This window comes from Myotis lucifugus, unplaced genomic scaffold, assembly GCF_000147115.1.
Source record: "Myotis lucifugus unplaced genomic scaffold, Myoluc2.0 scaffold_37, whole genome shotgun sequence".
Lineage (NCBI taxonomy): Eukaryota > Metazoa > Chordata > Mammalia > Chiroptera > Vespertilionidae > Myotis > Myotis lucifugus.
This window is the reverse complement of record NW_005871085.1, coordinates 171,599-187,930: the sequence shown is the minus strand read 5'-3', so window position 1 is coordinate 187,930 and position 16,332 is coordinate 171,599. Positions and strand designations below refer to the sequence as shown.

General features: G+C 39.5%; 1 protein-coding gene and 1 non-coding gene across 2 annotated transcripts in view; one reads left to right on the top strand and one right to left on the bottom strand.

The window, feature by feature from the left end:
* The window catches only part of ST3GAL3 (ST3 beta-galactoside alpha-2,3-sialyltransferase 3), a 167,106-nt gene that overhangs the window by 43,589 nt on the left and 107,185 nt on the right, over positions 1 to 16,332 (top strand). The window lies entirely within an intron of this gene.
* Positions 4,126 to 4,259, bottom strand: LOC111825721. Its single transcript, XR_002828924.1, has one exon. It is a non-coding gene; the product is annotated as a small nucleolar RNA SNORA42/SNORA80 family (small nucleolar RNA).

The following is a 16,332-nucleotide window of genomic DNA, read 5'->3' as shown; positions in this document are numbered from 1 at the left end:
CATTGTTGAGTTTTAAGACTTCTTGTATATTTTGGATAATAGTTCTTTATCAGATAACAGTTCTTTATCTTTACAAATGTTTTCTTTCATACTGTGGCTTGTCTTTCATTCTCTTCACAGAGCAAATGTTTTTAATTTGAATGAAGCCCAGTTTATCTGTTCTTTCTTCCTTGGATCATACCTGTGGTGTTATATCTAAAAGTCACCGCCACGCCCAAGATCATCTAGGTTTTCTCCTCTGTCTTCTAAAAATGTTATAGTTTTGTGTTATCCGTTTTGGGTTAATTTTATGAAAGGTGTAAGGTCTGTCTTTAGAATATTTTTTTTTTTTGCATTTGGGTGTCCTGTTGGTCCAGCATCACTCTTTGAAAAGACTATCTTTTTCTCCATATTATTATTGCCTTTACTCCTTTGTCAACGATCAGTTGACTATATTTATTTGAGTCTATTTCTGAGCTCTCTATTCTCTTCCTCTTATCCATTTGTTTACTTTTTTGCCAATACCACACTATCTTGATTTTACTGTAGCTTTATAGTAAGAATTGAAGTTGGGTAGTGCCAGTCTTCCAACTTAGGCCTTCTTCTACAATATTGTGTTGGCTATTGTGGGTCTTTTGCCTCTCCATATAAACTTTACAATCAGTTTGTTAATGTCAACAAAACTACTTGCTGGGATTTTGATTAGGATTTCCTTGAATCTATGGATCAATTTGGGAAGTACTGACATCTTGACAATATTGAGTCTCCCTATCCATTAACATGGAATATCTATCTCTCCATTTCTTTAGTTCATCCTTGATTTTGTTCATCAGAGTTCTGTAGTTTTCCTTATCTAGATCTTGTACATATTTTGTTAGATTTATACCCAACTATTTCATTTGGCAGAGGTACTAATGTAAATGATATTGTGCATTAAATTTCAAATTTCACTTGTTTAGTGCTGGTTTATAGGAAAGTGATTGACTTTTGTCTGTTAACTTTGTATTCTGCAACCTTGCTATAATTGCTTATTAGTTCCAGGAGTAGTTGTGTGTGTGTGTGTGTGTGTGTGTGAATTCTTCTCAGATTTTCTACATAGGTGATTATGCCATCTGCAAAGACAGTTTTATTTCTTCCTTCTCTATCAGTATGCCTTTTATTTCCTTTTCCCTGTTTTATTGCATTAGCTAGGACTTCTAGTACCATGTTGAAAAGGACTGGCGAGAGAGGACATCCTCTCCTTGTTCTTGATCTTAGAAGGGAAGCTTCTAGCTTCTTTGTAATTATGTGATGTTATCAGTAGGTTTTTTTGGTATATAATTATCTATCAAGTTGAGGAAGTTCTTCTCTTGGTTTACTAAGGTTTTAAAAATCATGACTGAGTATTAGATTGTGTCAAATGCTTCTTCTGCATCTACTGATGTGATCATATTATTTTATTCTTTAGCCTGTGATGGATTACATTAATTTATTGTCAAATGTTGAACCAGTCTTGCATACCTGTGATGAGTCCCACTTGGTTGTGGTGTATAATTCTTTTTATACATTGCTAGATCCACTTTGCTAATATTTTGTTGAGGATTTTTATATCTATATGTTCATGAAAGATATTGATCTGTAGTTTTCTTTGTATATTTTTGGTATTAGTGTAATGCTGACCTCATAGAATGAATTGGGAAGTATTCCTTCTGCTTCTGTTTTCTGAAAGATTGTAGAGAATTGATTTAATTTCTCCCTTAAGTGTTCAGTAGAATTCACTGGTGAACCCATCTGGGCCTGGCGCTTTCTGTTTTCAAAGGTTATTAATAATTTATGCAATTTCTTGACTAGATCTAGACCTATTTAGATTGTCAATTTCTTCTTGTGTGAGTTTTGGCACATTGTGTCTTTCAAGGAATTGGTCCATCTCATCTAGGTTATCACATTTGTGGGCAACTAGAGTTGCTCAAGTATTCTTTATTTGAAAGTAAGTTGCAGTTTTTGACATTTTCTTATAAATATCCCAACTTGCATCTCCTAAAAATAAAAAAATTCTCCTACATAGCCACGTACCATTATCACACTAAGAAAATTAACTTAAAATTTTTGTATTAATACTTAATTATTAACTTACTAATTACAAGGGGAAAAATGTTTTGAGGGTTAACACAACCAAAAGACCAAATTTAACATCATCAATGTGGTAATCTGACATTCTACACCTTCTGATGTGATGCAGCAAGAAATACTCATCACTTACAGTGTTTGTGTCAAAAATGTAAACCTGAGTCTAATCATGAGGAAATAATCAAATATAAGCCAGCTGCCCTAAACTCTGAAAAAAAAAAGTTAGAGACACGAGGAAAAATGGAAGCGGCGGGCTGTTCCTAACTAAAAGAGGCTAAAGAGACAAAATTGCCAAATGCCATTTTGAACTTTAATTGGAATCCAGATATGAGGAAAAAGACAAAAAAGACATTTGGGGGGCAGTCGGGTAAATTTTAATATGGACTGTATATGATGATATTGAAATCCTTGATAAAATATAAAATAATGTAGTTGTGATCCCGGTTCTGACTTTTTTGATGTTTTCATTCTGGTTTTACTGAGAAAATGGAACTCTATACTTTAAAATAGACTTTAATAAAAATCAAAGCTGTTTTCTGTTCCGCTCTCTGTGGAGTTTTGCGGTGACCGTTTCCAAAAGGCTGCGCCTCGCTGTGTGCGCGGGTGTTGTGGGGGCCACCACGCACACAGCACCGCTCGGGCAGGTTCAGGACCTTTGCATTGCTGATCGTGAAATGGAATTTTAGGATAGGGGCCAGAGAAAGGACTAGAATAGTAAAGGCCAAGTCTGGGAAAGCCCTGTATAAAGCAGTGAATTAATGATCTCCTCAAGGGTGGCAGAACCCAGCATCCTGTGGATATTCCAAACCTACAGGCTTCTAAATGTTTGTAGTAACTCTATACCAACTCATGTGATCCTTCCTTTCACAGTGAGAAAGGGCATAGGAGGATTTTTGTCTCCTAAAGATTGCCTGTTTCCTGATCCCTTTCCACTTCATTTGTTCACTCATTTGTTATCATTCAACAATATTTATTGAGTGTCTGCTGTGTCAGGTACTGTGCTAAATGAAGAGTAGTGAAAAAGACCGTATGTGTCTCCTGGAGTTTTTAATCTAGATGGGGGAACAAGCATGAAACACAACTAAATATTCAGTTACATCTGCGATAAGAAAAGTTAGAGGTGCCATGAGAGGGAATAATAGGATTTTTAATATACTTTGTGGGCTAAACATCACACATCTGTGAACCTCTAGGCTGCAACATTGTCTTGAGAGGTCACAGCAGTATAGGTATAGGAGTATCTAAGTCAAAGATTAGCTGAAATTCTATTCTGATCGTCCAGCCCTAAATAAAAAAAAATTAAAAAGTTGCTGAATGGCTCTCTGCTGGTGAGGTTTCTTTCTTGCTTTCGTTAAAAAAATTTTTTTTAAAAAAATCAAGCAGTCAAGTTCCATCTGCTTTACAAGGGGAAGATAAAAAAGAGATTTGTCCATGGTTAGCCTCATGGCCATAGGGGTCCATGTTTCCTTAGAGGTGTGGTGACCAGCCTTCCACTCTTTTTTTTTTTTAAGGTAACAGCCCCCCGCCCACCCCCACTTCTTTCTATTTTCATTTAGTTAGTTATTATTGAGGTATAATTGACATATAACATTATATTTCATTTATACAGTGTAATGATTTCATATTATATATTGCAAAATAACCACCACAATAAGTCTAATTAACATCTGTCACCACACATAGTTATATAATTTTTTAAAACATTTTTATTGAATTTATTGGGGTGACATTGGTTAATAACATAGAGGTTTCAGGTGTACAATTCTATAATACATTATCTGTACATTGTATGTTCACCACCCCAAGTCAAGTCTTCCATCACCATTATCTCCCCTATACCCTCTTCTACCTCCCCCACACCCCTTCCCCTCTGGTAATCACCATGCTATGCTGTTGTCTGTGTCTATGAGTTCTTATTTGTTTGTTTGTTTTTTGCTTAATCCTTTTACTTTTTCATTCAACCCCCCAACCCTCCTCCCGTCTGACAGCTGTCAGTCTGTTCTCTATATGAGTCTGTTTCTATATTTACCTATTTTTTCCCACTGTGCAACCTGCTTCACTGTCTTTAGCCTGTAGGCAGAGACTGGGCAATAGTTCAAGGCCATGGTTTGCCCTGGCATGGGGTACTGTGAGAGACTCAGGAGGACGGGCCTGCCATAAATCCAAACCCATGCATGTGTTTCTATTTTGTTTGTTAGTTTATTTTGTTCATTATATTCCACGTACGAGTGAAATCATATGGTACTTGTCTTTCTCTGACTGGCTTATTTCACTTAGCATAATACTCTCCAGGTCTATCCATGCTGTCACAAAAGGTAAGATTTACTGTCTTAGCAACTTTCACATATGCAGTACAATATTATTAACTAGTCGCAATGCTGCATATTACATCCCCATGACTATAGATTTGCCTATTCTGGACATTCTGTATAAATGGAATCATACACTGTAATATGTGGCATTTTGTGACTAGCTTCTTTTGTTTCACATAATATTTCAAGATTCATCCATGTTGAATCATGCATCAATAGTTTACTCCTTTTTATGGTGAAATAATATTTTGTTGTATGGATATACCACATTTTATTTACCCATTCATCAGTTGATGGGCATTTAGGTTGCTTCCACTTTTTGGCTATTCTGAATAAACTGCTATAAACATTTAAAGTTCAAGTTTTTGTAACATTTTTATTTCTCAGTAGGATTGCTGAGTCATGTGGTAACACTATATTTAACCTATTGAGGAACTCCCAGAATGTTTTCCAAAGCTGCTTCACTATTTTACATTTCCACCAGGGATGTGTTTCATTTCTCTCCATGCCTTCTACTCTTAATACTTAAGATAAATGACAGTGATGACAACCAACTATAACTTTTCCTTTCTCAGTATGGGTACTGAGAGGTGTAGGTCTTCTTTAAAAATAGAAATACTGCAAAGTAATAAGTATAGATACTTTATCATGACAGTATAAAAACTTGGTTTAGCAACTTTTTATTTTGTTCCCTCCCTTTTTCATAAACTAAGTTATTTCTTGAGAATGGAATGGTACCATGTTCTTTTAATTATAGCCTGTCAAGTACATCTTTTTCCCAGATGAAGGAAAGAATGTCATATGGCAAATGACTTAAGACTCTTATCCTGTCCAAGGGTCTCTGGCACATATGAATAATCCAAGCCCTGCTCCCACAGAGATTCATATCTTTTTTTTTATTATTTGGATTTTTTAAATTACATTGGATTTTAAAGTAAATACCAGACATCATGTCATTTTAACTATAAATACTTCAGTTCTTATCTCTAACAGATAAGAACTTTTAAAAATGTGACCATCATGTTATTATGTCACATTATCTAGTCCCTTAATTTCTTCTTTTTAAAGCACATTTTGACATGGGAATTTATTGCTTTAAGTTGATTTAAGAAAGTATTCACGAATTTTATTCACCACAGCTATACTTTTTTTTAATTTATTTTTTATTTTTTTTAAATATATTTTATTGATTTTTTTACAGAGAGGAAGGGAGAGAGATAGAGAGTTAGAAACATCGATGAGAGAGAAACATCGATCAGCTGCCTCCTGCACATCTCCCACTGGGGATGTGCCCGCAACCCAGGTACATGCCCTTGACCGGAATCGAACCCGGGACCCTTCAGTCCGCAGGCCGATGCTCTATCCACTGAGCCAAACCGGTTTCGGCGCCACAGCTATATTTATATGAGCACAAATTTGCAATGAAGTCTTGATTACGGGCAAACAGTTAAATGATGGAAATATATATATTCCTTTTAGAGGGTTAGTGTTGAGGCATTAGAAATTATGATATGACAGGATAGGTCCAGAGACATGGATGCATGGAATAGACTGACAGAACTTAGAGGGGAGAGGAGGGTTTGGGGGGATAGGAAGAGATTAACCAAAGAACTTGTATATATACACATACACATGCATAGTCCTTGGACACAGACAGTAGTGTGATGAAGGCCTGGGGGAGAGGGCAGGGGCTGGGTGGAGAGGGATCAAGGGTGGGGAGAATGGGGGAACATCTGTAATACTGTCAACAATAAAAAAATTACAATATGAAATATTTTTAATAACCCAAGGAAAAGGTAATGCTAAAATGTTAAATAAAAAAGGCACAATACACAAATATATAAAAAGCATTAATATGATAGATATTTCATTTACACACATGCATGTACACATAGATGTATTTATGTATACATACAGAGAGAAAGAACTGACTGAAATGAAGACATCTTTGCTAAAATTTTAGTAGTACCTAATTCTGCTGATTATTATATTTTTAATAACTAACATCCATACTTTACTCAGCCAGAGTAAAGTTTTTTACCTAATGTCCTTTTTCTGTTCCTGGGACCCATCCAGGATCTCACGTTACATTTCACTGTCATTTCTCCTTAGGCTCCTCTTGGCTGTGGCAGTTTCTCAGACTTTCTTTGTTTTTGATGATCTTGACAGTTTCTTTTAATTTGTCACTTACAGTTCACATTCAGTATTATTTGATATAATTTCAGGTGTACAGCATAGTAGTTAGACATTTATGTAATTTACAAAGGGATCCAATAAGTCTAGTACCCACCTGGCACCATACATGGTTATTACAATACTAGAGGCCTGGTGCACGAATTCCTGCAGCAATGGGGTCCCTTGACCTGGCCTGTGGGATCAGGCCGAAATCTGCTCTCTGACATCCCCTGAGGGGTCCCAGATTGCAAGAGGGCACAGGCCAGGCCGAGGGACCCCACTGGTGCACAATCAGGGCCGGGGAAGGATGTGGGAAGTTGGCCAGCTGGGGAGGGACCGCGGGAGGGCTCCAGGGCATGTCCGGCCTGTCTCACTCAGTCCCGATCAGCCAGACCCCAGCAGCAAGCTAACCTACCGGTTGGAGCTCTGCCCCCTGGTGGTCAGTGCACGTCATAGCGACTGGTCGACTGGTCAATTGTCTGCCCCCTGGTGGCCAGTGCATAGCGAGCAGTTGAGTGGCCTTAGCATATCATTAGCATATTACTCTGATTGGTTGAACGACCAACCGGTCAACCAAACACTTAACATATTAGGCTTTTATTATATAGGATTATTGACTATATTCTCTATGCTGTACTTTACATCCCTGTGATTATTTTATAACTACCAATTTGTACTTTTTAATACCTTCATTTTTGTTTACCCAGTCCCCCAACCGTTTCCCCTTCTGGTAACCATCAGTTTATTCTCTGTATCTATGGATCTGTTTCTGTTTTGTTTGTTTATTTTGTTCTTTAGATTCCACATGTAAGTAAAATCATCATATTTATCTTTCTTCAACTTATTTCACTTAGCATAATACCTTCTATGTCCACACATGTTATTGCAAATAGTAAGATTTCATTCTTTTTTTATGGCCGAGTAATATTTCATTGTATATATATATGTACCATATCATCTTTATCCACTTGTCTATTGATGGGTACTAATGTTACTTCCATATCTTGGCTATTGTAAATAATGCTGCAGTGATTATAGGGGTGCATATATTTTTTTAAATTGGTGTTTTAGATTTCTTCAAATAAATACCCAGAAGTGGAATTGCTAGGTCATAAAGTAGTTCTATTTTTTATTTTTTATTTTTTTGAGACACCTCCATACTGTTTCCCATAGTGGCTGAACTAATATGCATTCCCATCAACAGTGCATGAGAGTTCCCTTTTCTCCACATTCTTATCAATACTTGTTTGTTGATTTCTTGATGATAGTTATTCTGAAAGGTGTGAGGTACTATTTCATTGTGATTTTAATTTACATTACTCTGATAGTTAGTGACATTGAGCATCTTTTCATGTGTCTATTGGCTATGGGTATGTCCTCTTTGGAGAAATGTCTATTCAGTCCTTTGCCCATTTTTAAATTAGATAGTTTGTGGTTCTTTCTTTTTCTTTTTTTTTTTGGTGTTGATTAATATGCATTCTTTATACATTTTGGATATTAATCCCTTATTGTATGTATCATTGGTGAATATCTTCTCCCGTTCGGCAGGTTGTCTTTGTTGATTGTGTCCTTCGTTGTCCAGAAACTTTTCGTTTGACATAGTCCCATTTGTTTATTTTTTCTTTTGCTTCCAGTGTTTGAGGAGATACATCAGAAAAAAATATTAACTAAGAGCAGTGTCAGAGAGTTTATTGCCTATATTTTCTTCTAGGAATTTTATAGCTTCAGGTCTTACATTTAAGTCTTTAATTTATTTTGAGTTTATTCTTGTATATGGAGTAAGAAGGTGGTTAGTTTCATTTTTCACATGTATCTGTCCTGTTTTCCCAACATTATTTATTGAATAATCTGTCTTTACCCCATTGTATATTCTTGCCTCCTTTGTTGTATATTAATTGAACAGATAGGCATGGGTTTATTTATTGGCTATCTATTCTGTTCCATTGATCTGTGTGTCTGTTTTTAATGCCAGTATCATGCTATTTTGGTTACTATAGCCTGATTATATAGTCTGATAACAGGTAAGATGATACATCAACTTTGTTCTTCTTTCTTAAGATTGCTGTGGCTCTTAAGGTCTTTTGTGGTTCCAGGTAAATTTTAAAATTATTTGTTCTGTGAAAAATTCCATTGCTATTTTGATAGGGATTGCATTAAATCTATAGATTGCGTTGGGTAGTGTGGATATTTTAACCATGTTAATTCTTTCTAACTATGAGCACAGTATGTGTTTCCATTTATTTGTATCCTCTTCTTCACTGTCTTATAGTATTCCGAGTATGGGTCTTTAACCTCCATGGTTAAATTTATTATTATGTATTTTTGTTGTTGTTGTTGTTGTTAATCCTCATCCAAGGATATTTTTTCCATTGATTTTTAGAGAGAGTGAGAGGGAGGAGGGGAATGGGGAGGGAGGGAGGGAGGGAGGGAGGGAGGGAGAGAGAGAGGGAGGGAGAGAGAGAGAGAGAGAGGGAGAGGGAGGGAGGGAGAGAAATCATTGTGAGAGAGACACGTGGATTGGTTGCCTCCCACATGTGCTCTGACTGGGGTAGGTATCGAAACTGCAATCCAGGAACATGCCCTTGACCAGAATCGAGCCCAGGACCCTTTGGTGCACAGACCAATGCTCTATCTATTGCGCACATCAGCCAGTGATCCTGTGTATTTTTTAATACAGTTGTAAATGGGAAATTTTCTCAGTTTCTCTTTCTGACAGCTTATTGGTGTACAAAAATGCAACTGATTTCTGAATATTAATTTTCTATCCTGCCACTTTACTGAATTAATTTATCTGTTCTAATAGTTTTTTGGTGGAATCTTTAGGGTTCTCTCTATAGAGTATCATGTCATCTCCAAATATCAGTTTTACTTCTTATTTTCCCATTTGAATGCCTTTTATTTCTTTTTCTTGTCTGATTGCTGTGGCTAGAACTTCCCTTAATATTGTCTAACTAGAGGCCTGGTGCATGAAAATGGTGTACTGGAGAGGGGGGTCCCTCAGCCCAGCCTGCGCCCTGTCACAGTCCGGGTGCCCTCGGGGGATGTCAGACTGATGGCGCGGGGAGCAGGCCTAAACCGGCAGTTGGACATCCTTAGTGCTGCTGCGGAGGCGGGAGAGGCTCCCACCACTGCCACTGTGCTTGCCAGCAGTGAGCCCGGCTCAGGGCTTCTGACTGAGCACACTGACCACCAGGGGGCAGCTCCCGCATTGAGCATCTGCCCCCTGGTGGTCAGTGTACATCATAGTGATGGGTCATTCCACCATTCAGTCAATTTGCATATTATTAGCCTTTTATTATATAGGACTAGAAGCCCATTGCAGGAAGATTCCTGCAAGAATAGGGCTTCCTCGGGCCTATTCCTGCAAGAACAGGGCTTCCTGAGGCCAGAGCGAAGCAGAGAAGGGAGCGAAGCCGGAGGCAGGCTTCGCTCCCTCCCTTCCCCACCACTTAGCTCCCTCCCATCTCCGCTGCCACTTCGCTCCCTCCCGTGTCCACTGCCTCAGCTCCGCTCCCATCTCTGCTACCTCCGATCCGTTCCCTTCTCCGCTGCTTGGCTCCCTTCTGCAGTGCTTGGCTCCCTTCTAAGCTGTCTTCAGTCTTTGCTGGGCGCCTGTGTATGCAAATTAACCGCCATCTTTGTTGGGTTAATTTGCATACTCTTCTGATTGGCTAGTGGGCGTAGCAAAGGTACAGACAATTAGCATCTTTGTCTTTTATTAGTGCAGATACCTAATCCATATTCAGATGTCCCTAATTATCTTAAATATGCCTTTTCGTGGGTCCAAACAAGGTCTGCATATTTAGTGGTTTTGTCTTAATTTTTTTATTCTAGACTAATTATTTTTACAAATTTAGATCAATTAGATTTGAAGCCTCAGCCCTATTACCTCTGTAGGTTGTGTAATATTGTGCAAATTGATTTAGTGTTTGTTCTTCTTAAAGTTATGCCTGTGCCTAGTTCACAGAGACAGTTCTTCAAGGCTTGTCACCAACAAAAACAAACAACAAAAAAGCACTCCCCCGTTACCACCACGACTTGATTTCCTACCTCTAATAGGCATCTGTTTTCAACTCTTTTAACCTAATTTGTTTGGTATTTTCCTCTAAATCTCTAAATAACATACTTATATTGTCAGTTCTTGATATTTCTATTTTGAGTATTATATATTGACTTTATATAGTATCACTACGGTGTCGGGTGAATTTCCCGCCAAAATATAAGATGGCGCGTTAAAATGCCTATATCTTTTGAAGTATGGGTTCGATTGAAATGAAATATTTGGTAATATGCAGTTACAATCGGCCCGAGTTTACACGTTTCCCGCACTCCACCGCAAATCTATATGAACCGAGTTTAAGACGGCTCCCGCGGAGTACGCGCAATTCACGCGAGCCGACTTAACTCGTTTCCCGCAACCCAAGTGGTATAAGATGAAGATTTAGTACTCAGTCACACTCACTGTTTTTCTACCACATATGTGAAGTCTAGCATAATTCTTCTAAAATAATTAGAACAACATTCAGTCTGTTTACTATGGCCATAAAAATGCTATTTTTGGATACCATGTTTACAGTGTTTTCATTGCACATTCTTTTCAAAAGTCAATAATAGTTTTACTTTTTGTTTTGCTTAGTTTTCTGTGTACTTACTGCTATGCAACCCTAAATGCTTCCCTAGTTATATGAATCCTTTCTTCACGTGTTTGAACACATTAGTATCTGTCAGTTCCATTTTCTCTTTCTTTTTCCCCCCATTTTCTTTTAGTTTTTAGAGATTTTATTTTAGAAGAAAAGACAGATAATAAGCAAATAAATAATTACATGGTGATTTTAAAACATTTGTGATAAACATTAAGATGATGAAGTCCAGCCTAGCTGGTTTGGCTCAGTGGATAGAGCGTTGGCCTGCAGACTGAAGGATCCCAGGTTTGATTTTGGTCAAGGGTACATCCCGCAGTAAGGGGCATGCAGGAGGCAGTTGATCAATGATTCTCTCTCATCATTGATGTTTCTATCTCTTTCTCCCTCTCCATTCCTCTCTGAAATAAATTTTAAAAATAAAATTAAAAAAGATGATGAAGTCCAGGTTATTAGTAGAACATGTACAGCAGACTTGAAGGGGGCTGGGTGATCCTTCCCTTCTATGCCCCAAGAAATAAGTGAGTTGCCCAAAGTTGGTCAACCAGTAAAAGAGGGACAACCAGAATCTTGTCTTCCTACTTAGGCATTCTGTCGTCTTTGGCCCAAACTTTAATGTACGTTATATTTAGGTCAATAACCCTGATTTCACTATTTATATTCAGAGAGAGAACTAGCTGGAATTTGGATGAATAAACATACCCGAGATTTTAAAACTCTTCAAACACAAGTATCACTAAAATTGGGTCAGTGAAACCATTGCTGTTCCTGAAGACTGATGCCATATCCTTGATTTTCATAAGAATAGCAAAGTTAAAACAATCAACATACCCAAGCTGGGACACAAATGTCCTGCCTCAGAATAGGACAGTAACAGCAACACAGCCCACTGCATGTTTTCCTTACATGAGTTGAAACATTTTGTCTGAAAGTGATAATCTTCAATGTTGCAATTTTGCCAATTTTTTTTTTATTTTCCCACTAGAGGCCTGGTGCATTTTTGGTTAATCTCTTCCCGCCCTCCCCACTCCCTCCTTCCCTCTGAGATTCATTAGTCTGTTCCATGTTTCCATACCTGTGTATTGATCATCTGCCCCCTGGTGGTCAGTGTGTGTCATAGCTACCAGTCAAATGGTCAGACACTTAGCATATTAGCTTTTTATAAAAGCCTAATATACTAAGTGTCTGACCGAGCGGTCGACCAACCAGTCACTATGACTCACACTGACCACCACGGGGCAGATGCTCCGACCGGTAGGTTAGCTTGCTGCTGGGGTCCGGCCGATAGGGACTGGGCGAGATGGGGCTGGACATGCCCTGGAGCCCTCCCGTGGTCCCTCCCCAGCCATTGGCCCTGATCAGGACTGGGTGAGATGGCCCTGATCGGCCCCCCGATCGCTGGCCAGGTGGAGGGACTCCACCCATGCACGAATTTCATGCACCAGGCCTCTAGTATATAGATAATCTAGGAATTATTCTAGTTTGGCATTGTTCAATTCTAAAGAAGTTTCCCATGCGATTACTATGTGCCTAATTGTAGGGATACAGGGAGAAATAAAACTCAGTCTCTGTTCCTAGGAATTCACAGTCTAGTAGTAAAGTCATTAACAAATGAAGAACTGCTTGATTATTAGCCAGTTATTGGCCTATCAGCTGACACAAGGAATCAAGAGAAGTCACCTTGGATTTTACTTCTTTATTTCCATTTCTTAGTGCTTATTTGCCTTCATACCTTCAAGTTGGGCATAATATGCTTGACAACGTGACTCTCCATTAAAATCCAACTCCTTGACATCCTGCCTCCAACAAGATGTATTTAGAAGCCCCTAAGTCTTGTTTATTTTTTTGGGGGGGGGGTTGTTTGAGTATTTCTAAGGTCCGCCTCAAAGTCTCAAGTGTGTTCTAGCACTAAGACTCCTTCCCTTGCTTTGAAATTCCTATCCCTAGTTACTACCATGAAAAAAAAGTTAAGCATTCCAAGAAGCCCTCTTGCAATTCGGTCAATCTTGACTCAGCAGGCACGGAAGCAAAGGTGGTCCTGCAGTATTTCCTGCTTCCTCAGAGTCCCAGAGTAAGGCATGGGTAAAGGACATCATGCTGGTTTTCCGGTGAAAGCATCCTTCTTGAGCTGAGTGGTGTTAGCCCAGCCCTAAGCAAACTGATCGCGGTGCAAGAACTTGGGCAGGGACTCCCGGCAGACATGGTGCACTGACTTTTGTGGTGCTGTTCTTTGCCCTCCGGCGTCCCTTTGGCTCCTCACAGTGCCATCTCAAAGCGCTCAGTTCCAGTATTCCAAACCAAGGCCATTTCCAGGAGGGCTGCCTGGCTCAGGCTCCTAGCGAACCAGCACTGCTTGGTTCAGCACGGTCCCCTCAGAGGCCCCTGACCTTTCGGAGAATCCTCCTTACAGACATTCCAACCAAGTTCCGTGCTGCCCCAGCTGGTGCTGCCAGCAGTTGAGTCTTTATGGAACTCTGTAGTGTATTATAGGTTGCTTTTCCCACTGCGAGCATAGGATTCAGCTTTCATGAGTTTGGTGAATCAGTTCTACTTGTTTGCTTTCCAGCTTCCAAATTTTTGTTGCTGATGTCTCCTCTCCTGTTTTGTTTGTTCTTGTGTACTTTGACTCTACAACAAACAAACAATCGTATCTGTCATTTAAGGGTTTTAGAAAAGATTAGAGGTGTGTGTGTGTGTGTGTGTGTGAGATCTAAATCTGGGTTCAGCAAGCTATGGTTCCAGTGCAAAATTCATCCCTTCTTATTTCTAGGGTAGTGGTCGGCAAACTCATTAGTCAACAGAGCCAAATATCAACAGTACAACGATTGAAATTTCTTTTGAGAGCCAAATTTTTTAAACTTAAACTATATAGGTAGGTACATTGTTGTTAACTGAATTAGGGTACTCCTAAGGCTTAGGAAGAGCCACACTCAAGGGGCCAAAGAGCCGCATGTGGCTCGCGAGCCGCAGTTTGCCGACCAAGGTTCTAGGGCATCAGTACTAAAACTTCCCCGTGCCCCGAAAGTTCCCAAGCTCACCCTTGCTTTCAGTTTCAGCACATGCCTACTTCCATTTTTTATTCCGGCTGCTTCTGTTGCACGCACAGGTATTTGTAAGCATTGCCACCCTTCCTGCATTGCCCCGCCCCCTAGAGGGCAGTGGCTAGTAGGATTGCAGCTACTCCCAGGCTTGTTGGTCTCCCTGTGGGTATGATGTCCCAGCGGTTGTCATGCCCCTGATCCTCAGCCAAGTGCCTTTTGTCTCCTGAATGACAGAGCAGTTTCTTTCTCAGTGTAATGGTGACTCACTTTTTAAAAATAGTCTTTGATGTGTCAGAGCCTTTTTTGAAAATCTAAACAGATTGTATTGACTAGTTCCCCTTTAGTCAGATGCATTTTTACCTTCTGAAAGTGGTGATGTATTCATTAGGTAGGATTTTACCTTCCCGAACCCACACAGCCCTCACTTTCCACGCTTCAGTGCTTTTCCGTAGATGTTCCCACCCTCCCAGCACAGCCTGTCCTATCAGGTTATCCCATCCCCGCTCACATACTCTCTCCTCCTTGTCTTCCCAGGTTCTCCCAGCGAAAATTCTTTCTCTTGCATCTGAACTCCAATAGCAACGTTAAAGGCCGTTACTTCTCTCTCTGTATTGTCCTCTTAATAATTCATAAATTCATGTCAGGGACCATGCTTAATCTTGTCATACAGTCTGTTGAGCTTAGTAAGAACTCCATGTATGTTTGGTAAGTTAAATTAATGAGATAAATCTAAGGAAAAACTTCTTGAAAAAAAGTCTACTAGATCAGTAGCCTCCACTTAACTCATTCATAGCTGCATCCCCAAAGTCTGATCATTGCAGAGAATTGTTCCCACTAAAGTTACAAATGCCTTTCTAGTGAAGAATTCTGGGACATCTTTTCATCCATCAGCTTCTTCCACCTCTTTGCCACCTTTGGGTATACCTTTCTGTAACCAGTTCTCACCACCCCTGGCTTCCTCTATCTTTTTTATTACTTCACTGATTTTGTTCTTTATGCCACATTCCCATCAATTAAGGCTTTTTAGAATTTCTCTGTCCTCTCTTTTTTTTTCTCTCTGTGTATCTTCAGGAATCTCATTACTCAGGTTTTGTTTGTTTGAGATTGGGGTTAGGGAAGAAATTGAGGGGCTTAAATGAGAGGTTAGTTTCTCTCAGGATCTAAGCAATGGAGAAAGTAAAATAAGACAAAGGTAGCCATATGGCTACTAATAAACTGTTGCCAGGATAGTCCATTTAGTTCCCACACAGCAATCAAAGTTTATATTGAAAAATATAAATCAGATTATGTTACTCCCCTGGTGTTAAGCAGAAGTTTTTCACTGCTATTGAGATACAATGCAGACATCTTTCTATGGCCTCCTCCACACGGCCTCCTATGGATCTGGTTCCTGTTTGCTTCTCTGATCTTATTTCCCACCCTTCTTGTGTTTCCCACACTCTGTGTTCCAGCCACACTGGTCGTCTCTCTGTTCCTTAAATGCACCACAACTTACTTTTCCTTCTGCATAGAATTCTTTTACCCTTGATCTTTTCTTGGCTGGCTCCTGTCTTCAGGTCTCAGCCCGTATGTCACTTCCTCAGAGAATCCTTACCGAAACACCCTATCTAGTATTGCCTGTACTTCCACCCTCGGCCACTATTACATTGTTGAGTAGTCTTCATACTTATCACTGTCAGAAATTACTTTATTCATTTATATGTTTACTTGCTTATTTTATTTTATTTTATTGATTTTTTTAGAGATAGAGGAGGGGAGAGGGATAGAGAGATAGAAACATTGATGAAAGAGAAACATCGATCAGCTGCTTCCTGCACACACCCCCACAGGGGATCAAGCCCGCAAACCTGGGCAAATGGCCTGACCAGGAACCGAACCGGTGGCCTCTCTTGGTTCCTGGCTCAATTACTCAACCGCTGAGCTACACCACTCATGCTGTTTATGTTATGCCCAGAGTTCGGGGTCCCCAATAATCCACCACCAGGGAGCCTTTTCCGATGCAAAGCAAGGGTCTTTTATTCAAGCCCGGGACTTGGTCCCCCCCTGCTCCATACTGATGCAGAGAGAGCCCGAGTTCCA